We start from the raw sequence: 19,310 nt of genomic DNA, 5'->3' as shown, positions 1-19,310 counted from the left end.
AAGAGTGTTGATTACCGCATCTGATAGACCCCTAGCTCTTAGGAGGGAACACTCAGTCTCCAGGCTGTCAGATTCAGCTGCTGGGCATCCAGATCATGGACAGGGTCCTGAAGAAGAAGGTCCGGGATTCGAGGAAGCGTTCAGAAGTTCCCTTTCGCTAGGCTTAACAGGGGAAACCAAGTCCTCCTTGGCCAAAATGGGGCTACCAAGATTACCTCGCATCTGTTCTTCGTTACTTTGGCTAGGGTTCTGGGGATTAGAGATATAGGGGGGAAGGCATATAGTAGGCCCGTTGGCCAGAGTTTCGAGAATGCGTCCACCCCATTTGGGTTGTCCCGAAAAGACAGGGAAAAGAAATGTTCTACTTGCCTGTTCGCTCTGGAGGCAAAAAGATCCAGGATTGGAGTACCCCACTTTTCGCACAGAAGTTGAAAGACCCTCTTGTTCAGGGACCATTCTCCTGACTTTAGGGGTTGACTGCTCAGGTAGTCTGCCAGCTGATTTTCTTTTGAGATGGACTGCTGATATCGAATTTATCCAGACCTGTGCCCAGGAGAACAAAAGGTAAGTCGTCTGGCTGAGGTTTTTGCTCCTCGTGCCCCCCTGCTTGTTTACATAGGCCACTGCTGTACTGTTGTCCGATAAAATGTTTACGTCTTTTTGATGTATGGATGATTGAAAGGCTTTTAGGGCCAGGAAAATTGCTTGAAGTTCCCTCAAGTTTGAAGACATGGGAAGGTCCGATTGCTTCAAAACTCCCTGGACAACCAGATCTCCGCAGTGAGCCCCCTAACCTAAATTGCTCGGGTCGGTGGTGATCACAATTGGGTTCTGCGGTCTCCATTGAACTCCTTGAGTCAAGTGATCTTTCTTTAACCACCAGATTAGAGTCGTTCTGATCTGAAACGGGAATGACACTTTTCTGTCCAGGGAAAGGGAGCTTTTGTTCCAGGTTGATAAAAGAAAATTTTGTAGAGGCCTGCTGTGGAACTGTGCCCATTTGACGGAGGGAATGGGTGAAGTCATCAGCCCCAGGATAGTCATAATTTGTCTGAAGGAGACTTTCGGTGACGACCGGCATGACAGGATTTTTAATCTCAGGTCCTGATTTTTTTTCTCTGGGAGAAAAGATGTAATTTACAAGGGAATCCAGGAGAATTCCTAGAAATGCTTTCCTCTGAGTGGGAATGAGGTCCGATTTTTCTAGGTTTAACATCCCCCCCAGGGATTGAAGCGTGTTCCTGACTACCTGTAAGTCGCTGAGAAGGTTTTCCGGAGAATGAGCAGCTATCAGGAAGTCATCCAGATAGGGGATGAACAGGATCTCCTGCTGATGGACGTAGGCCGATACTTCCGCCATAACTTTCGTGAACACCCGAGGGGCAGATGAAAGGCCGAATGGAAGTACTTGGTATTGAAGATAAACAAGACGGCTGCCCAGATAGATCGCAAACCTCAAGTACTTTTGATGTTCTTTGTAGATGGGGACGTGATAATAGGCGTCGGCCAGGTCTAGGGTCACCATAAAGCAGTTTTGATACAGCAGATTGATTGTGGATTTTATGGTTTCCATTTTGAATTTTTTGTAAGAAATATGTCTGTTTAGGTCTCTTAAGTTTATGATTGCTCTGTAGGAGCCATTCGGTTTTATCACCAGGAAGACAGGTGAGTAGAAGCCTTCTCCTTCCTGACCCGGGGGAACTGTTACCACTGCCTGTTTTAAGAGCAGGGATTGAATTTGCACTTCTAGAAGGGATTGATCTTTTATGCAAAGTTTCCGGTTTATGAAGAATCTTTTTGGTGGAGGGGAAGCGAACTCTATTTTGTACCCCGAGGATATCAGGTCCAAAACCCACGGAGACTTTGCAATTTTTTCCCAGGCTGGGAGAAACTTTTGGAGTCTTCCCCCCACTGGGCTCCTGGCGTCATTGTCCAGGTTGTTTAGAAGACTTGTCCGGGTTGAAGAGAAACCCCCTTCCTCTGCCTCTGGAGGGTTGCCATGTACCAAAACTCTCTTTTTCTGTGGTCTGGTCTACCTTTCTTTTGGTAACGAACGGACCGGCTGTTATGGAAGAATCTGGCTTCTGATGGAAACCCTTTTTTCTTGTCTGAGGCTTTGTCTAGGATATCATCCAAGAAAGAGCCAAAGAGTCTGTCTCCTTCACAGGGGATATTACACAGTTTGTTCTTAGAGGTGTTATCCCCTGACCATGACCTTATCCATATTGACCTCCTGTCTGAGTTAGCCAAGGCGGCCGATCTGGCTGATAGTTTTACCAGATCAGCAGAGGCGTTAGTGGCCTGCTTTAAGACTGGAAGGGAGGCTAGAATGTCTTCGGTAGGAGTACCCGCAAGCAGATGCTCTTCTAACTGGGCAAGCCACAGTGAAAGGGTCCTGGCAGTACAAGTGGCCACAATGCTGGACATAACATAGCGGTACAAGTGTCCCAAGATTTTTTAAGGATTGACTGACATTTTTTGTCCATAGGATCTCTTAATAGTCCCACATCTTCAAAGGTAAGTAAGGACTTTTTTGAAACCCTGGCGACTGGGGCATCGACCCATGGGGTTTTATCCCAGTGGGTCGAGTCTGACTCGCTGAAGGGATACTTGCATTTGAAAACCCTGGAGACTCCCGATCTTGTCTCCGGGTCTTTCCATTCATTAGCAATTAATTTCTTAATATTTCCGTGTACAGGAAAAACGCATCTCTTTTTGTCTGCCAGTCCCCTAAACATGTGATCTTGGATAGATTAAGGCTCTTTAGTTTGCTCAACATTCATGGCCGCTCTAATAGTTATTAGTAATGAGTCAGTATCTTCAACTGAACATAGGGGCCTCCCAGAATTATCTTTAGATGAATCCGAATCTGAGGATACTTCGACTTCATCCAAATTAAATTCAGATTCTAGAGGAGTCTCTGGAATGAACTTTGAGGTGAAGGGAGCTTGTGGGAGGGAGGCTATCCTGGTCTCGATGGCTGAGGTAATTTCCTCTTTTATGATGGATTTTAGTATGTCCACTAGAGACGGTGTTTCCTCCGCCATTACTTTATCTGCACATTTTTGGCAGAGTGTCTTTTTGGAGTGGCCCGCTAGCCGTTTTCTGCAGATGGCACACTTCTTTTTAATAGAGGATTCCCCGACCTTGGGCTTTCCCTAAGATTTAAAAGAAAAAATTAATTTAGGAAGGATTAATAAAGGAAAATTTTCTAGTGAAAGGAACCTTCACCCAGGACAGAGCCCCCAGGAAATTACTAAGGGCAAAAGTGAGCAGAGAGATGCCAATAAAAAATACTCCTGTTAGCAGGAGGCTTACCGGGCTCAGGGCCTTCGGAGGGTCTGAGGGCAGTTCAGTAGGCAGAGACATGCTGGTCTTTTCTGGAGCTTGGGGAGGCGCATGGAAAATTAGTTTTTGGAGGGCACTCAACTATCTGATGTTGCAAGGAATCATCTTAAAGGTAGTTGTATATAAACCATTTATTACAATATATACATAGAACTAATAAACAAATGAATAATAAAGAAATAAATTAAAAGATAAAGTAGAAGACACAGAACCGATACCAGAGATAATAGGTCTTCCTGGTACCTATTATCGGTTTTGTATCTTCTAATTTATCACAATATATAGATAAAATACTACAGCCTGTGATCAAACACCATCATACATAAAAGATACAACTGATATAAATTATCAACATTAGAGAAATTAGAATTTCAGGATCATTGGAATCTTGGCACAATAGATGTCAATTCCGTATATACTACAGTATTATAGAACATATCAGGGAATAGAAGCTCTGAGAAAACAACTAGAAATGAATTAGCAATTACAGAAAGATCAAATTGGATTTGTATTATAAGGGGTTAAATACATACATACCCATAATTATTTTATATACGAATCCGAATTTTATGTTCAAGAAACAGGAACAACAATGGGTACCAGATTTGCCCCCAGCTATGACAACATTTTTATGGCGCAGTGGGAGGAGGATGTTGTGAAAGCTAGACTGAGGGAAAGTCTGGTACTCTGCCGTGGCTACATCGACAATATTTTCATTTGGCAAAACACAGAGGACAACTTAAATATCTTTCTACAGGAAATCAATATACACTGCTCAAAAAAATAAAGGGAACACTTAAACAACACAATGTAACTCCAAGTCAATCACACTTCTGTGAAATCAAACTGTCCACTTAGGAAGCAACACTGAGTGACAATCAATTTCACATGCTGTTGTGCAAATGGGATAGACAACAGGTGGAAATTATAGGGAATTAGCAAAAAACCCTAATAAAGGAGTGGTTCTGCAGGTGGTGACCTGACCACTTCTCAGTTCCTATGCTTCCTGGCTGATGTTTTGGTCACTTTTGAATGCTGCCGGTGCTTTCACTCTAGTGGTAGCATGAGACGGAGTCTACAACCCACACAAGTGGCTCAGGTAGTGCAGCTTATCCAGGATGGCACATCAATGCGAGCTGTGGCAAGAAGGTTTGCTGTGTCTGTCAGCGTAGTGTCCAGAGCATGGAGGCGCTACCAGGAGACAGGCCAGTACATCAGGAGACGTGGAGGAGGCCATAGGAGGGCAACAACTCAGCAGCAGGACCGCTACCTCCGCCTTTGTGCAAGGAGGAACAGGAGGAGCACTGCCAGAGCCCTGCAAAATGACCTCCAGCAGGACACAAATGTGCATGTGTCTGCTCAAACGGTCAGAAACAGACTCCATGAGGGTGATATGAGGGCCCGACGTCCACAGGTGGGGGTTGTGCTTACAGCCCAAAACCGTGCAGAACATTTGGCATTTGCAAGAAAACACCAAGATTGGCAAATTCGCCACTGGCGCCCTGTGCTCTTCACAGATGAAAGCAGGTTCACACTGAGCACATGTGACAGACGTGACAGAGTCTGGAGACGCCGTGGAGAACGTTCTGCTGCCTGCAACATCCTCCAGCATGACCGGTTTGGCATTGGGTCAGTAATGGTGTGGGGTGGCATTTCTTTGGAGGGCCGCACAGCCCTCCATGTGCTCGCCAGAGGTAGCCTGACTGCCATTAGGTACCGAGATGAGATCCTCAGACCCCTTGTGAGACCATATGCTGGTGCGGTTGGCCCTGGGTTCCTCCTAATGCAAGACAATGCTAGACCTCATGTGGCTGGAGTGTGTCAGCAGTTCCTGCAAGACGAAGGCATTGATGCTATGGACTGGCCCGCCCGTTCCCCAGACCTGAATCCAATTGAGCACATCTGGGACATCACGTCTCGCTCTATCCTCCAACGTCATGTTGCACCACAGACTGTCCAGGAGTTGGCAGATGCTTTAGTCCAGGTCTGGGACGAGATCCCTCAGGAGACCGTCTGCCACCTCATCAGGAGCATGCACAGGCGTTGTAGGGAGGTCATACAGGCACGTGGAGGCCACACACACACTACTGAGCCTCATTTTGACTTGTTTTAAGGACATTACATCAAAGTTGGATCAGCCTGTAGTGTGTTTTTCCACTTTAATTTTGAGGGTGACTCCAAATCCAGACCTCCATGGGTTGAAAAATTTGATTTCCATATTTTTTTTTGTGTGATTTTGTTGTCAGCACATTCAACTATGTAAAGAACAAAGTATTTCAGAAGAATATTTAATTAATTCAGATCTAGGATGTGTTATTTTTGTGTTCCCTTTATTTTTTTGAGCAGTGTAAATGAGAGAAATCTAAAGTTCACGACCAATATAAGTAGTGCACAGCATAGGGTTATATTTATTATAAATTGTGCTGAGAAGCCATGTTTTATTATGCTGAAAAACAGTTGTCATATCAAAAGCATAGCATTGAGGATGTGCGATCTAGATTCACTCACATGTTATATAATAAGTAAAACGCAAATTGAATTTTTAGATCTAATTGTTAAAATTGACAATCATAGACTTATATGTAGCACATATCAAAAAGAGAATTGTGGGATTTTACTAGTTCTACGACGTAAAGTCATGATTTTAGTAAGACACGGAGGCGAGTATTGCTTTCTCTTTCTTTACTAAAATTAGAGCAGCAACATACACAGGAAGAGAAAAAACTCCACTAGTAACCAAGGCAACTAGCCACTCCCCCTGGACTAGCCAGTATAATAACCAGCTCCACCAAACAGTCCTCCTCTTTCTTTGTAACCATTCAAAGCGAACAGGAAAACCAAGATCTGAAAACCGTGGAACTCCGACCATCCCAACCGGAACTTGGCCACACGAACTGGAAATCGAACGGTCCTGGCGTGACTTGTCAACGTAGAACTAACCGCCTGGTGGTGAAACTAAGTTACTTTGGGAACAATGAATCTTGGAGGTATCAACCTAAAAGGAAAAGGAAAAAAGACGTGGCGAATCAACACCGTCCTACCACAGGTGGAAGTCTCAGGTATGCAACTGGAAACATAGAAAGACATCATCAAGCAATGACACATTTCACCAGAGGATGCACTTACCATACCCAAGAGAGAACCAAGGGCGGGAGCAGACAAAGGGTGGGTCAATACTCGCCTCCGTGTCTTACTAAAATCATGACTTACCTTGTATAACTAGTAAAATCCCACAATTTTATTACAGACACGGAGGCTTCGTATTGCAGGTTCAAAGCTGCATGACCACCGCACAAAACGCATGAGGTGACGGGCGAAAGTAAAAGTCCCGAAAAGTGGATTCCCGCGACCAATCGGCCGCTCTTAGGATATCTTGCAACCTAGCCCCAGAAGTCATCATAGAGGTGGCCGAAGCGCTACGAGTGGAATGAGCCGTAAAGGTGGAAGTGTCTACACCCGCCAGAGAAAGGATCCATTTGACCCAACTTGCCAAAGTGGTACTAGACACAGGGGCGAAGGGAGAGCAATACGAGAAAAAAAAGATTTGGACAGGTGGGAGAGCGGTGCACCTGAGTCCTAAACTCACACTCACGAAGGCATGCAACTGGACACAAGGCAGGCCTTGCCGGGAAGGCCGGGTAGGAGACTGAGCGTGAGGATGTTTTTGTGTGTCTAGAAACAAGAAATGTCACTGTGAACGACCTAGCAGCAAAGTCCAAAGCCTGGACGTCTGAAACCCATTTGCAGGACACCAAACACAAGAGAGAAACCAACTTGGCCAAAAGTTGGCGCAGGGAGAGATCCGTGTTGGAAGGCCAGGAAGAAAAAAGCGAAAGAACACAAGAAATGTCCCAGGTAGAAGTATACCTAGGCTTAGGGGGGCGAAACAGATGAGCGCCCTTGAGAAGGCGGCACACAAGCGGGTGTTGCCCAGCCGGGCGGCCCTTAAAACCCTGGTGCGCTGAAGAAATGGCTGACCTATACACGTTAATGGTCCGGTAAGCTCGACCTTTCTCAACAAAGACGTCAAGAAACGAAGGACGGCGGTGACAGGTGCTGATCCAGGTCCCGTCCCACGCACCAACTAGCCCAAGCCTTCCAGGCGGAGCGATAAGCGCGTCGAGTGCCGGGGGCCCAAGTGCTGGCCAGTAAGCGTCTAGTCGAGACCGGAAGTCCCTGGAATTCCCAGGGGACCCCGAGATCCTCCAGGCCAGGAGAGGCAGGGAGCCCTCCATCAGAAGGGGGTGAGACTGACCGAGGGGACCCAAGACCAGATCCGGAAGGGCCGGCAATAACCTGGGGATTTCCACCGTCAACTCCAGGAGCTGAGGACACCATGCTTGAGACCTCCAAAACGGGGCTACCAGAACCAACTCGTCCAAATGGCGCCTGACCTGAAGGAGCACCCTGGGAATCATGGGAAAACGGAGGGAAGGCATAGATTAGCGAGTTGGACAAATCTTGGAGATCCGGCCGCCAGCTGTAGAACCGCGGAAGTTGGGTATTGAGCCGAGAGGCAAAAAGGTTGACAGAGAGCGGGCCCCACAGAGAGCAGATAGCCGAGAAGACTTCTACCTTGAGCTTCCAATCGCTGCTGTCTGCTCAATGGCGAGAGCTCCAATCTGCTTCGCCCGTTGCACCCAACCCCGGAGTTCTTCCGGATCTACTTGTTTATTGTCAGCTCTGGCGGACTCTGCGAAGTCAAACAGCTTTGCCAGCAGGCCAAATATATCCAGCAGCTTGTCCTGGCAAGCTTTCAACGCGGAATCCAGACCCTTACGTGGATTCAAGCCAAGTTTGGCAAGGAATTGCGTCATCTTGGGGTCCACCGTAGGGGTGTCGCACACTTTGTTGGGGATGATCGGCCTAGGACATTCGGCTTTAAGTTTATTACACGCCGCTTTGCTAAGCGGGCGGCGGACCCAAGTTTCTAGATAGCTGGACACTTGGTCCGCAGGGAGCCATTCAGCCGACCTAGGGTGGTGTAAGGCATTCGGGTCAAACAACGGATCCCCAAAAGGGTCCGTAAGTGCACCCTCCGTATTAATGGAGTGTTCACCAGGCGTAGTAGAAGGGTGAACATTTAGTGGTGGAGGGTTGAAAGGACCTGGGTCTTCCATCTCTGTGGCGTCCCCTGAATCATGAGTACTCATCCTCAGCCTCCTCACTAGACCCGATTTCTGAGTCGGAGTCTCTCTCAAATTGCGCTCTAGCGCATTTCGACTGCCGCGCCCGTTCTGCCTGGCGTGGTAAGGCTCTTTTGCGTGCACGCAGCACGCTATCCTGTGGGTGAGACACGTCACCAGTCATAAGGGTTCTGGAGGCCTGAGTATCATGCTGGGATTCAGTAATTGCAGGGGTTGCGGTATGACCTGAGCGCGACCCCTGCGCAGCATTCTGAGCGTCAGAGGAGTGTGCCAGGAGCGCTTGGGACAAAGTATGGGAGATGGTGGCTGAGACAGAGCCCATAGCAGAAGCAATAGCGTCAGCCACTGCCTTCTGAAAAAACGATGTGTCCCCAGGGACAGGAGTTAAGCTGGTGGGGGGTGGTGCACTAATCGCCCCAGCTAGAGGGACATTAAGGGCTTGGGATGAAGCGCCGTCCCCACGGGGGAAAGGGGCAGTGGACGGATCAGACATGATACCGCCACTAAGAGAAGAAAACCGGGTCTGACCTGACGCAATATGAGGTATGATCCGCAAAGGAAAGGTAGCCGAGCGCAGGGAGCTGGGTCAGCAGGGCACGGGAGGCAGAGAGATTCCCAAAATAGATGCCGAAGTCACGCGAGACTTCCGGCCATCGGGGTGCACGCGCTGCCGCGATCTCGCAAGACTTCCGGCGGGGCCGCCGGAGTCATGGCGAGAAAGGCAGAGGGAGCCAAAGCGGGGAGCCAAAGCGGGGAGAAACGGCGCAGCGCGACCCAAACTGGCGAAACAACGCGCAGAGGGTACAGTAACAACGGCGGTAAATGTACCAACCAATAGCCGTTATTATTTAAGGAAAAAACAAATGGTTAACATATAACATAACTACAATCTAGTTACAGATACTCATCATCCTGTGAGCAGCAAAGAAAGAGGAGGACTGTTTGGTGGAGCTGGTTATTATACTGGCTAGTCCAGGGGGAGTGGCTAGTTGCCTTGGTTACTAGTGGAGTTTTTTCTCTTCCTGTGTATGTTGCTGCTATAATATTAGTAAAGAAAGAGAAAGCAATACGAAGCCTCCGTGTCTGTAATAAAATCTAAATCGCACATCCTCATTACTATGCTTTTGATATAACAACTGTTTTAAATTTCAGCATGATAAAACATGGCTATACAGCACTATTATCAATCTATTGCTATGCACTATTAGGAGGCATTAGTATACGGTTTGATCAAAGAGCATAGGCCCACTTACCACGACAAGGTTGCCTCTTCAAGTGGGGACCTACTCTAACTTTGGCGCAGCACTGTGCGGTGACTATCGTGCCCCCACACCGCTCCAGCAGGCAACGGGACCCAGCAGCCACACAGCGCCCTTACTGTGCGGCAAAGCCACCTAGGCCCTGGGCCCCATCACTCCACCAGCACGGCACAAAAGCAGCAACGGCCATCGTCCAGCACCGCATAATGTGAACAGGTGCAAAGAGCTCACCTGTTCACAGCCTTTCAGGAACCCCAACTGAGAGGTGGTAGGAATTTATAAACCCTATGCAGACTTCTGCTAATTAAAAGCACCTGAGCCGAATGGGGAGGAGTGCTGATCCAGAGGGGGGGAAAGGAAAGTCTATGCGAATATATTCAATATGTGAGAGAGATAGTCGCCGCACAGTGCCGTGCCAAAGTTAGAGTTCTTTTGGGCGGTTCCCAAAAGAACCGCCCTGCAAATTTCTGGTGGCCTCGTAGGGCTCCACCTGGTCGACCATCTCTAAGGCATTATCAGGAGAAACCTAGCTGATCCAGTGCTGGAGAGGGTATGGCAAAGCCCTCTAAAACACATCCACCAGCAGACGGTCCAGCATAGCAGTGGGAGTCAATGTCAGGCTGTAGCCATTTCTGCAGCCGGTGTAGCAGGTCATAATATTGTGGTCTGGCAGGTTCAGCCGAGTTAAATTCCCACTGGTGTACCCGCTGAGCCCGGACCAATAGATTCACCCCCAGTCTCGCCAGGATCTCACCTTTCACTGTCGGGTAGTTGGCCGCTTGATCATCGGGGAGATCAAAAAAGACTTGCTGGGGTCCAGACGCCAGGAACGGAGCGTTGACCTCAGTCCACTGGTCTCGGGGTAACTTCTCCCTCACGGCCGCCTTTTCAAACATTGCCAGATAGGTCTCGATGTCTCGAGGGGGACATCTTAGGGATCGCCGCATGGACAGCTTTCCGGGCATTGTGGACATTCTGGGATGCTCCGGCCGCTTGTAATGCCATGACATGTTGTAATAGCAGCTGGTTAATTTCCTGCTGCTGTTTGTTAGCCTTCCGATGCTGCAAGTTAGCCTCCACGAGGGCTTTCATGACCGCCTCCATTTTATCCGGGGACACGGGTCGTAACCTTGCCGGTTTAATATAGGACATGCACTTGTGCCCGGGAAAAACAAGAAAAACTTTTCAGCCTTCAGGCTTTTGCTCGCATCCGACACCAATTGTGGGGTTTTTCTCTGGTAGACAGGCTAGCGGACGCAGTATAGAGGCAATCACAAAGTCTTTAACTTAAACTGTTTGGTGTTTATTTACACATAAGGAAAAACAAAATGACCATTTACAGTCTTGGTGTTTGTTCACACCATGCAATGTCCTTACAACAAAAATCTTCACCTGGTTAGCAGTTTTCCACCTGCAGTCCACAGCAGGCTTTAGGGGCCCGTTTCCCAGCATGCAGCTCTCAGCCCTTTAGCACGACACAAATTCACAGGTCCCAAAAGATTCCCCAGCTTCTCTGTCAGATGGAGGATAAACCACCACCAGCTGAAACTGCTGGCTGGGTTTTATATAGGCCAAAAGAGACCCGGCCTGGAGCGTGGGGAGAAGCCACCCACCCAGCACTTTGGCTACTCCCAGTAAGAACCGGCCCGGATCGGCTTTACAGCCATACTAACAGTGTTAGTCAGCACTAGCTTCCGCTGACACTTAAAACTACCGGCTCTTACCTCACCGAGGCCAGGAATCTCTGTGACACATACCTTCCATCCAGCCTTTGCGCCTTCCTACAATATGTATTAGAATGCCCATGCCACAAACAATATATAGGAAAAACGAAACGAGCATTGAAAAAAAAGAGTAGCAGAACATATCAAAAACTGATTTGAACGATACGCTGTCTCAAAGCATTTTAAGGACTACCATAATAAAGATCCTACCCAACTTATCTTTTTTAGCCTTCGAAAAGGTTAAAATACCATGGAGAGGAGGCAATCACAGCCAATATGTCTAGGGTAGAGTCAAGAAGAATTTTTGAATTCAATACTATAATTCCTGCAGGTCTGAATGCGGAAATGGAACTGTTCGGATTCCTGTAGTAATGGGATGGGTGCCAGTCAGGAACTGGACATCAAGGTCCAGCTGTTTACCAGTATCTTGATCTCCCCGCCCTGGAAGGCCCCCATCCCCATACATCTACAGTACAGACCAAAAGTTTGGACACACCTTCTCATTCAAAGAGTTTTCTTTATTTTCATGACTATGAAAATTGTAGATTCACAGTGAAGGCATCAAAACTATGAATTAACATATGTGGAATTATATACATAACAAACAAGTGTGAAACAACTGAAAATATGTCATATTCTAGGTTCTTCAAAGTAGCCACCTTTTGCTTTGATTACTGCTTTGCACACTCTTGGCATTCTCTTGATGAGCTTCAAGAGGTAGTCCCCTGAAATGGTTTTCACTTCACAGGTGTGCCCTGTCAGGTTTAATAAGTGGGATTTCTTGCCTTATAAATGGGGTTGGGACCATCAGTTGCGTTGAGGAGAAGTCAGGTGGATACACAGCTGATAGTCCTACTGAATAGACTGTTAGAATTGGTATTATGGCAAGAAAAAAGCAGCTAAGTAAAGAAAAACGAGTGGCCATCATTACTTTAAGAAATGAAGGTCAGTCAGTCAGCCGAAAAATTGGGAAAAGTAAGGGCTATTTGACCATGAAGGAGAGTGATGGGGTGCTGCGCCAGATGACCTGGCCTCCACAGTCACCGGACCTGAACCCAATCGAGATGTTTTGGGGTGAGCTGGACTGCAGAGTGAAGGCAAAAGGGCCAACAAGTGCTAAGCATCTCTGGGAACTCCTTCAAGACTGTTGGAAGACCATTTCAGGGGACTACCTCTTGAAGCTCATCAAGAGAATGCCAAGAGTATGCAAAGCAGTAATTAAAGCAAAAGGTGGCTACTTTGAAGAACCTAGAATATGACATATTTTCAGTTGTTTCACACTTGTTTGTTATGTATATAATTCCACATGTGTTAATTCATAGTTTTGATGCCTTCATAGTCATGAAAATAAAGAAAACTCTTTGAATGAGAAGGTGTGTTACAACTTTTGGTCTGTACTGTATATCCTTTACATCCTTTGTATTTGGGAAACCTATCTGTAAAAGGAAAAAAATGCAAGCGGATACAAAGAGAAAATAATGGGAGGATAAGACTAGAAGGTAGAAAGAAAAGAAAGGGAATAATAGAATCATATACACTCACCTAAAGAATTATTAGGAACACCATACTAATACGGTGTTAGACCCCCTTTTGCCTTCAGAACTGCCTTAATTCTACGTGGCATTGATTCAACAAGGTGCTGATAGCATTCTTTAGAAATGTTGGCCCATATTGATAGGATAGCATCTTGCAGTTGATGGAGATTTGAGGGATGCACATCCAGGGCACGAAGCTCCCGTTCCACCACATCCCAAAGATGCTCTATTGGGTTGAGATCTAGTGACTGTGGGGGCCATTTTAGTACAGTGAACTCATTGTCATGTTCAAGAAACCAATTTGAAATGATTTGAGCTTTGTGACATGGTGCATTATCCTGCTGGAAGTAGCCATCAGAGGATGGATACATGTTCTCATTCTGTTTACGCCAAATTCGGACTCTACCATTTGAATGTCTCAACAGAAATCGAGACTCATCAGACCAGGCAACATTTTTCAAGTCTTCAACAGTCCAATTTATTTGTAGTGGAGACGAGTGGTACCCGGTGGGGTCTTCTGCTGTTGTAGCCCATCCGCCTCAAGGTTGTGCGTGTTGTGGCTTCACAAATGCTTTGCTGCATACCTTGGTTGTAACGAGTGGTTATTTCAGTCAACGTTGCTCTTCTATCAGCTTGAATCAGTCGGCCCATTCTCCTCTGACCTCTAGCATCCACAAGGCATTTTTGCCCACAGGACTGCCGCATACTGGATGTTTTTCCCTTTTCACACCATACTTTATAAACCCTAGAAATGGTTGTGCGTGAAAATCCCAGTAACTGAGCAGATTGTGAAATACTCAGCCCGGCCCGTCTGGCACCAACAACCATGCCACGCTCAAAATTGATTAAATGACCTTTCTTTCCCATTCTGACATTCAGTTTGGAGTTCAGGAGATTGTCTTGACCAGGACCACACCCCTAAATGCATTGAAGCAACTGCCATGTGATTGGTTGACTAGATAATTGCATTGATGAGAAATAGAACAGGTGTTCCTAATAATTCTTTAGGTGAGTGTATACCTAGACATTTTCGATTGCATGGGAGCAATGGCAGTATCTTCAAAGTGAGAGGTTTAGACCAGATCCACCCTACAGAGGTGGAAACAGGAGGAGACCAAATGCCTCCATAAATTAGGTACATTATCCCCAATAGGGCTTAATGAGTACAATAGTTATGTGCCTTTCTTATGAGGGTGCCTATAGCATTTACCTGGGTCTTCTTGTTCAGTTCCTTCCCTCTTGGTTCCTCTCCTCTCTCTATGCTTATCCCCTTTTCTTTTTCCCTGGGTCCCTTACCCTTGTTATGTCAGAAAATATGGGTTTAGTTTTTTTTTAAATGTTTTTTAATCTTTGGAGGGTTTTTTAAAAGTTTTTCTTTAATTCTAGGTACCCTTTTTTGGAGAAGTTGAACAATGTGATCTTTTATTTGTTCTACAGGACCGGCAACTTTTGGACATTATCTTTACCTTATGAATGCCTTTTTTGAGTGTTCCTATTATATTATTAATCACCATTGTGTTATTCCTTCCCATGGCTTGTGTCTTTTAATTGTTCTACTGTCCTATTGTATTTTGCACTCTGACTCAGTCCATGCGGTATTGCACCACTTGATTTTATCAACTCATTTTTCATATGTTTTTTATGTATATTGTGTATGATGCATAGTTAAACATTTATAGACTTATCTGGTAGCACTTGTTGTGTATCCTTGTGTAATCCTTGCTGAGTTGCACTATTTTCGATCTTAGGACTTGTATAATGAATTATATGCATTTTTAATGTATTTATATATGGTTTGTTCACACAAACTCACTTTCATTTTGCACGTGTGGCACATGTCACTTGTACTTTTACCTTAATTTGATTTCATCAAAGGTCGCCATCTCTTAATCATGTTTTTATTGTTATTAACCCCTTAGCGACCACCCATATGCCTTTTTACGGCGGTCACTAAGGGGCCTTAGACTGGGCTGCCGCTTTTTTTTTTTTACTGCGGCCCAGTCTAAGTGCTGCACGGGTCCCCTGTTTGGACTATTAAGTGGTAAAAAAACTTTAAAAAACCCAAATTAAATAAAAAAATTCTAGAAAAAATATTTTTCAATTGAGAACACACTTTTCAATAAAAAAATTGCAACAAAAAAAATATCCCCCATATGTTTGGTATTGCCGCGTCCATAACGACCCGAACTAGGGATCGACCGATATTGATTTTTTAGGGCCGATACCGATAATTTGTGAACGTTCAGGCAGATAGCCGATAATTTATACAGATATTCTGGGAATTTTCATTTTTGAGAAAAAAAAAATTTCCTACACAAATCTGCTGAAAATTAATATGTATTTTTATTTGTTTTTGTAAATCTTTTTCATTTATACTTAATATTTTTGTGTTTTTTTTTTACTAACTTTTAGCCCCCTTAGGGACTAGAACCCTTGTCCCATTCACCCTGATAGATCTCTATCAGGGTGAATAGGAGCTCGCACTGTCCCTGCTGCTCTGTGCTCTGTGCACACAGCAGCATGGAGCTTATCATGGCAGCCAGGGCTTCAATAGCGTCCTGGCTGCCATGGTAACCGATCGCAGCCCCAGGATTACACTGATGGGGCTCTGATCGGAGGAGCAGGGGAGAGGGGATCCTGTGGCCACTGCCACCAATGATTAATACTGGGGGGGGCGTACTGCGCCACCAATGTTTTTACTATTGGGATGGGGGTGGGGGGCGCACTGCGCCACCAATGATTAATACTGGGGGGCTTGGGCGCACTGCGCCAATGTTTTTACTATTTGGATTGGGATGGGGGTGGGGGGCGCACTGCGCCACCAATAATTAATACTGGGGGGTTTGGGCGCACTGCGCCACCAATGTTTTTACTATTGGGATGGGGGTGGGGGGCGCACTGCGCCACCAATGATTAATACTGGGGGGCTTGGGGGGGGCGCACTGCGCCACCAATGAACATAAATCTCTCATTTATTCATATACAGGAGGCGGGAGATGGCTTCAGAATCACATAGCCGGTCCCCCGACCTCTATGAGCGGTAGCTGCGATCCGCGGAACCTGAGGGGTTAACTACCGCGGACCGCAGCTATTGCTCATAGAGGTCGGGAGCCGGCTATGTGATTCTGCAGCCAGCTCCCAGCTCCCGCCTCCTGTATATTAATTAATGAAAGGAGCTTATCTTCATTGGTGGAGCGGTGGCCACAGCCCCTCCCCTCCTCTCATCTTCTCTCCTCTCATTGGCGGCAGCTGCAGCAGCAACACAGGGGGAGGGAGACACTGCTTCCTTCTCCCCTGTGCTGCGGAGGGAACACAGAGCGCTGAGAGCAGCGCGTTCTGTGTTCCCAATACGTTATCGGTATATCGGCAAAATAGATGCCGATACCGATAACGTTCAAAATCCTGAATATCGGCCGATAATATCAGTCAAACCGATAATCGGTCGATCCCTAACCCGAACTACATAAATATCATGTAAATTATCCCCTACAGTAAACGCTGTAAAAAAATAAATAAAAAACAATGACAGAATTGCTAATTTATTCTTAGTTGCTACCGAAAAAACTTAACAAGCAATCAAAAAGCGTAATTTACTCTAAATTGATACTAATAAAAATACAAGTCATCCCACAAAAATAAAACCCTCACACAACTCCATAGAAAGAAAAAGAAAAAGTTATAGTTCTTGAGAAGCTGCAATGCAAAAACATTTTTTTCCTTTAAAAAAAAAAAAGGGTTTATTGCAAAAAAGTAGTAAAACTTAAAAAAATATATATGTATTTGGTATCACTGTAATCGTACTGACCCAGAGAATAAAGATATTATGTTATTTATACAGAAAAATGAACACCGTAAAAGAGTTAATAAAAGTTAATCAGAAAGTTGTGTACCCCAAAATGGTGCCATTAAAAACTACCACCTTTCCTACAAAAACAAGCCCTAATACAGCTACATAGACAGAAAAATAAAAAAGTTATAGGTCTAGGAAGGCAAAGATAAAAAAAAGGAAGAAAAACGCTTGGTCAGTAAGGCCCAAAACAGGCTGGTCACTAAGGCCTCTTTCACACTTGCGTTGTTGGGATCCGGCATGCACTTCCGTTGCCGGAGGTGCCTGCCGGATCCGGAAAAACGCAAGTGTACTGAAAGCATTTGAAGACGGAACCGTCTTCCAAATGCTTTCAGTGTTACTATGGCACCCAGGACGCTATTAAAGTCCTGGTTGCCATAGTAGGAGCGGGGAGCGGGGGAGCGGTATACTTACAGTCCGTGCGGCTCCCGGGGCGCTCCAGAATGACGTCAGAGCGCCCCATGCGCATGGATGACGTGATCCATGCGATCACGTGATCCATGCGCTTGGGGCGCCCTGACGTCACTCTGGAGCGCCCCGGGAGCCGCACGGACGGTAAGTACACTGCTCCCCCGCTCCCCGCTACACTTACCATGGCTGTCAGGACTTTAGCGTCCCAGCAGCCATGGTAACCACTCTGAAAAAGCTAAATGTCGGCTCCGGCAATGCGCCGAAACGACGTTTAGCTTAAGGCCGGATCCGGATCAATGCCTTTCAATGGGCATTAATTCCGGATCCGGCCTTGCGGCAAGTGTTCCGGATTTTTGGCCGGAGCAAAAAGCGCAGCATGCTGCGGTATTTTCTCCGGCCAACAAACGTTCCGTACCGGAACTGAAGACATCCTGATGCATCCTGAACGGATTACTCTCCATTCAGAATGCATTAGGATAATCCTGATCAGGATTCTTCCGGCATAGAGCCCCGACGACGGAACTCTATGCCGGAAGACAATAACGCAGGTGTGAAAGAGCCCTAAGGGGTTATATTTTATTATTGTAAGTTAGTCATTTGTCATAGTAGTAGATAGAAGATTAAAACATAGAAGATTGACGGCAGAAAAAGACCACCTGGTTCCTCTAGTCGGCCCTTGTATTATTTCTTCTTTTTTTTCCTCTTAGGGTAGATGTGTGTATCCCAGGCATGTTTGAACCCAACCACATCTGCTGGAAGTTTGCTCCAAGCTTCAACCACTCTTTCAGTAAAATAATATTTCCTACATTGCTCAGGATCTTACCTCAATCTAATTTCAGATTGTGCCCACTTGTTCTTGTGTTTATCTTCTTATTGAGAGCACTTTCCTCCTCAACATTATTTAAACCTTTAACATATTTAAAGGTTTAGGTCATGCCCCCCTTTTCTTTCTTGCCTCAAGGCTATCCTTGTATGTTTTATGCACCCGTGCCATTTTATCTATGTCTTTTTGTAGGTCGGGTCTCCAAAACACACAGTATTCCAAATGTGGTCTCACTAGGGTTCTACACAGTGGGATTACAATCTCTATCTGCCTACTTGTTATACCTCTAGCTTTACAGCCAAGCATCCTACTTGCTTTCCCTGCTGCCCCTCCACCTTTTGCACTCATTTGGAAGCTCTCTGATATCAGAATGCCTAAGTCCTTCTCTTTTAAAGTCCTCAATAACAGAGCTGCCAATACAATTCTCAGGCTGAGGGTTCTTTCTCCCCAAGTGCATTATTTTACATTTGAAAACAATGAACTGCAGTTTCCATTGTGTGGACCATTTATCTAGTGAAGCTACAATGATCTTTTTTTCCATTTTACAAACCCCTCCAGGAATATCAACCATACACACTTTTGTGTCATTGGCAAATAGGCAAATCTTACCTGCCAAACCTTCTCGCATGTTGCCTACAAAAATATTTAAAATAATAGGACCCAGGATGGATCTTTGAGGTATACCACATGTGACTTGTCTCTCCTCAGAATGTACCTCATTAACAACAACACACTGATATCTATCCAACAGCCAACCATGGATCCACTGAACTATCCAGGGATTAAGTGCAATCTTCAGTAGTTATCTATCAGCTCATTATGTGGCACTGTATGTGGCTTTGCCAAAATCCAGGCAGGCAATATCCACGGCACCTCCTTCATCCAACACTTTTGTAACAGTCAAAGAAATCAATAAGATTTGTTTGAAATGATCGGCCCAAAGTAAAGCCATGATGTTTTTAATCCGATAAATTGTTGGTTTTTATGTGGTCAATTTTCAGTTTTTAGGAAGGTCTCCATTATTTTTAACTACTACATGTGTCCAGCTCAGTGGCCTGTAGTTTCCAGCTTCCTCTCTGCTACTCTTTTTGTGGATAGGTACAACACTGGCCATTCTTCAGGAACATCACCTGTTAAGAGTTACTGGTTAAACAAATCTATTAGAGGAGTAGCAATCACAGACTGTAGTTCTTTAAGGACTCTGGGGTGGATGCCA

Source organism: Bufo bufo, chromosome 3 (genome assembly GCF_905171765.1).
Source record: "Bufo bufo chromosome 3, aBufBuf1.1, whole genome shotgun sequence".
Lineage (NCBI taxonomy): Eukaryota > Metazoa > Chordata > Amphibia > Anura > Bufonidae > Bufo > Bufo bufo.
The sequence above is the reverse complement of the archived record's forward strand: the minus strand, read 5'-3'. Positions refer to the sequence as shown.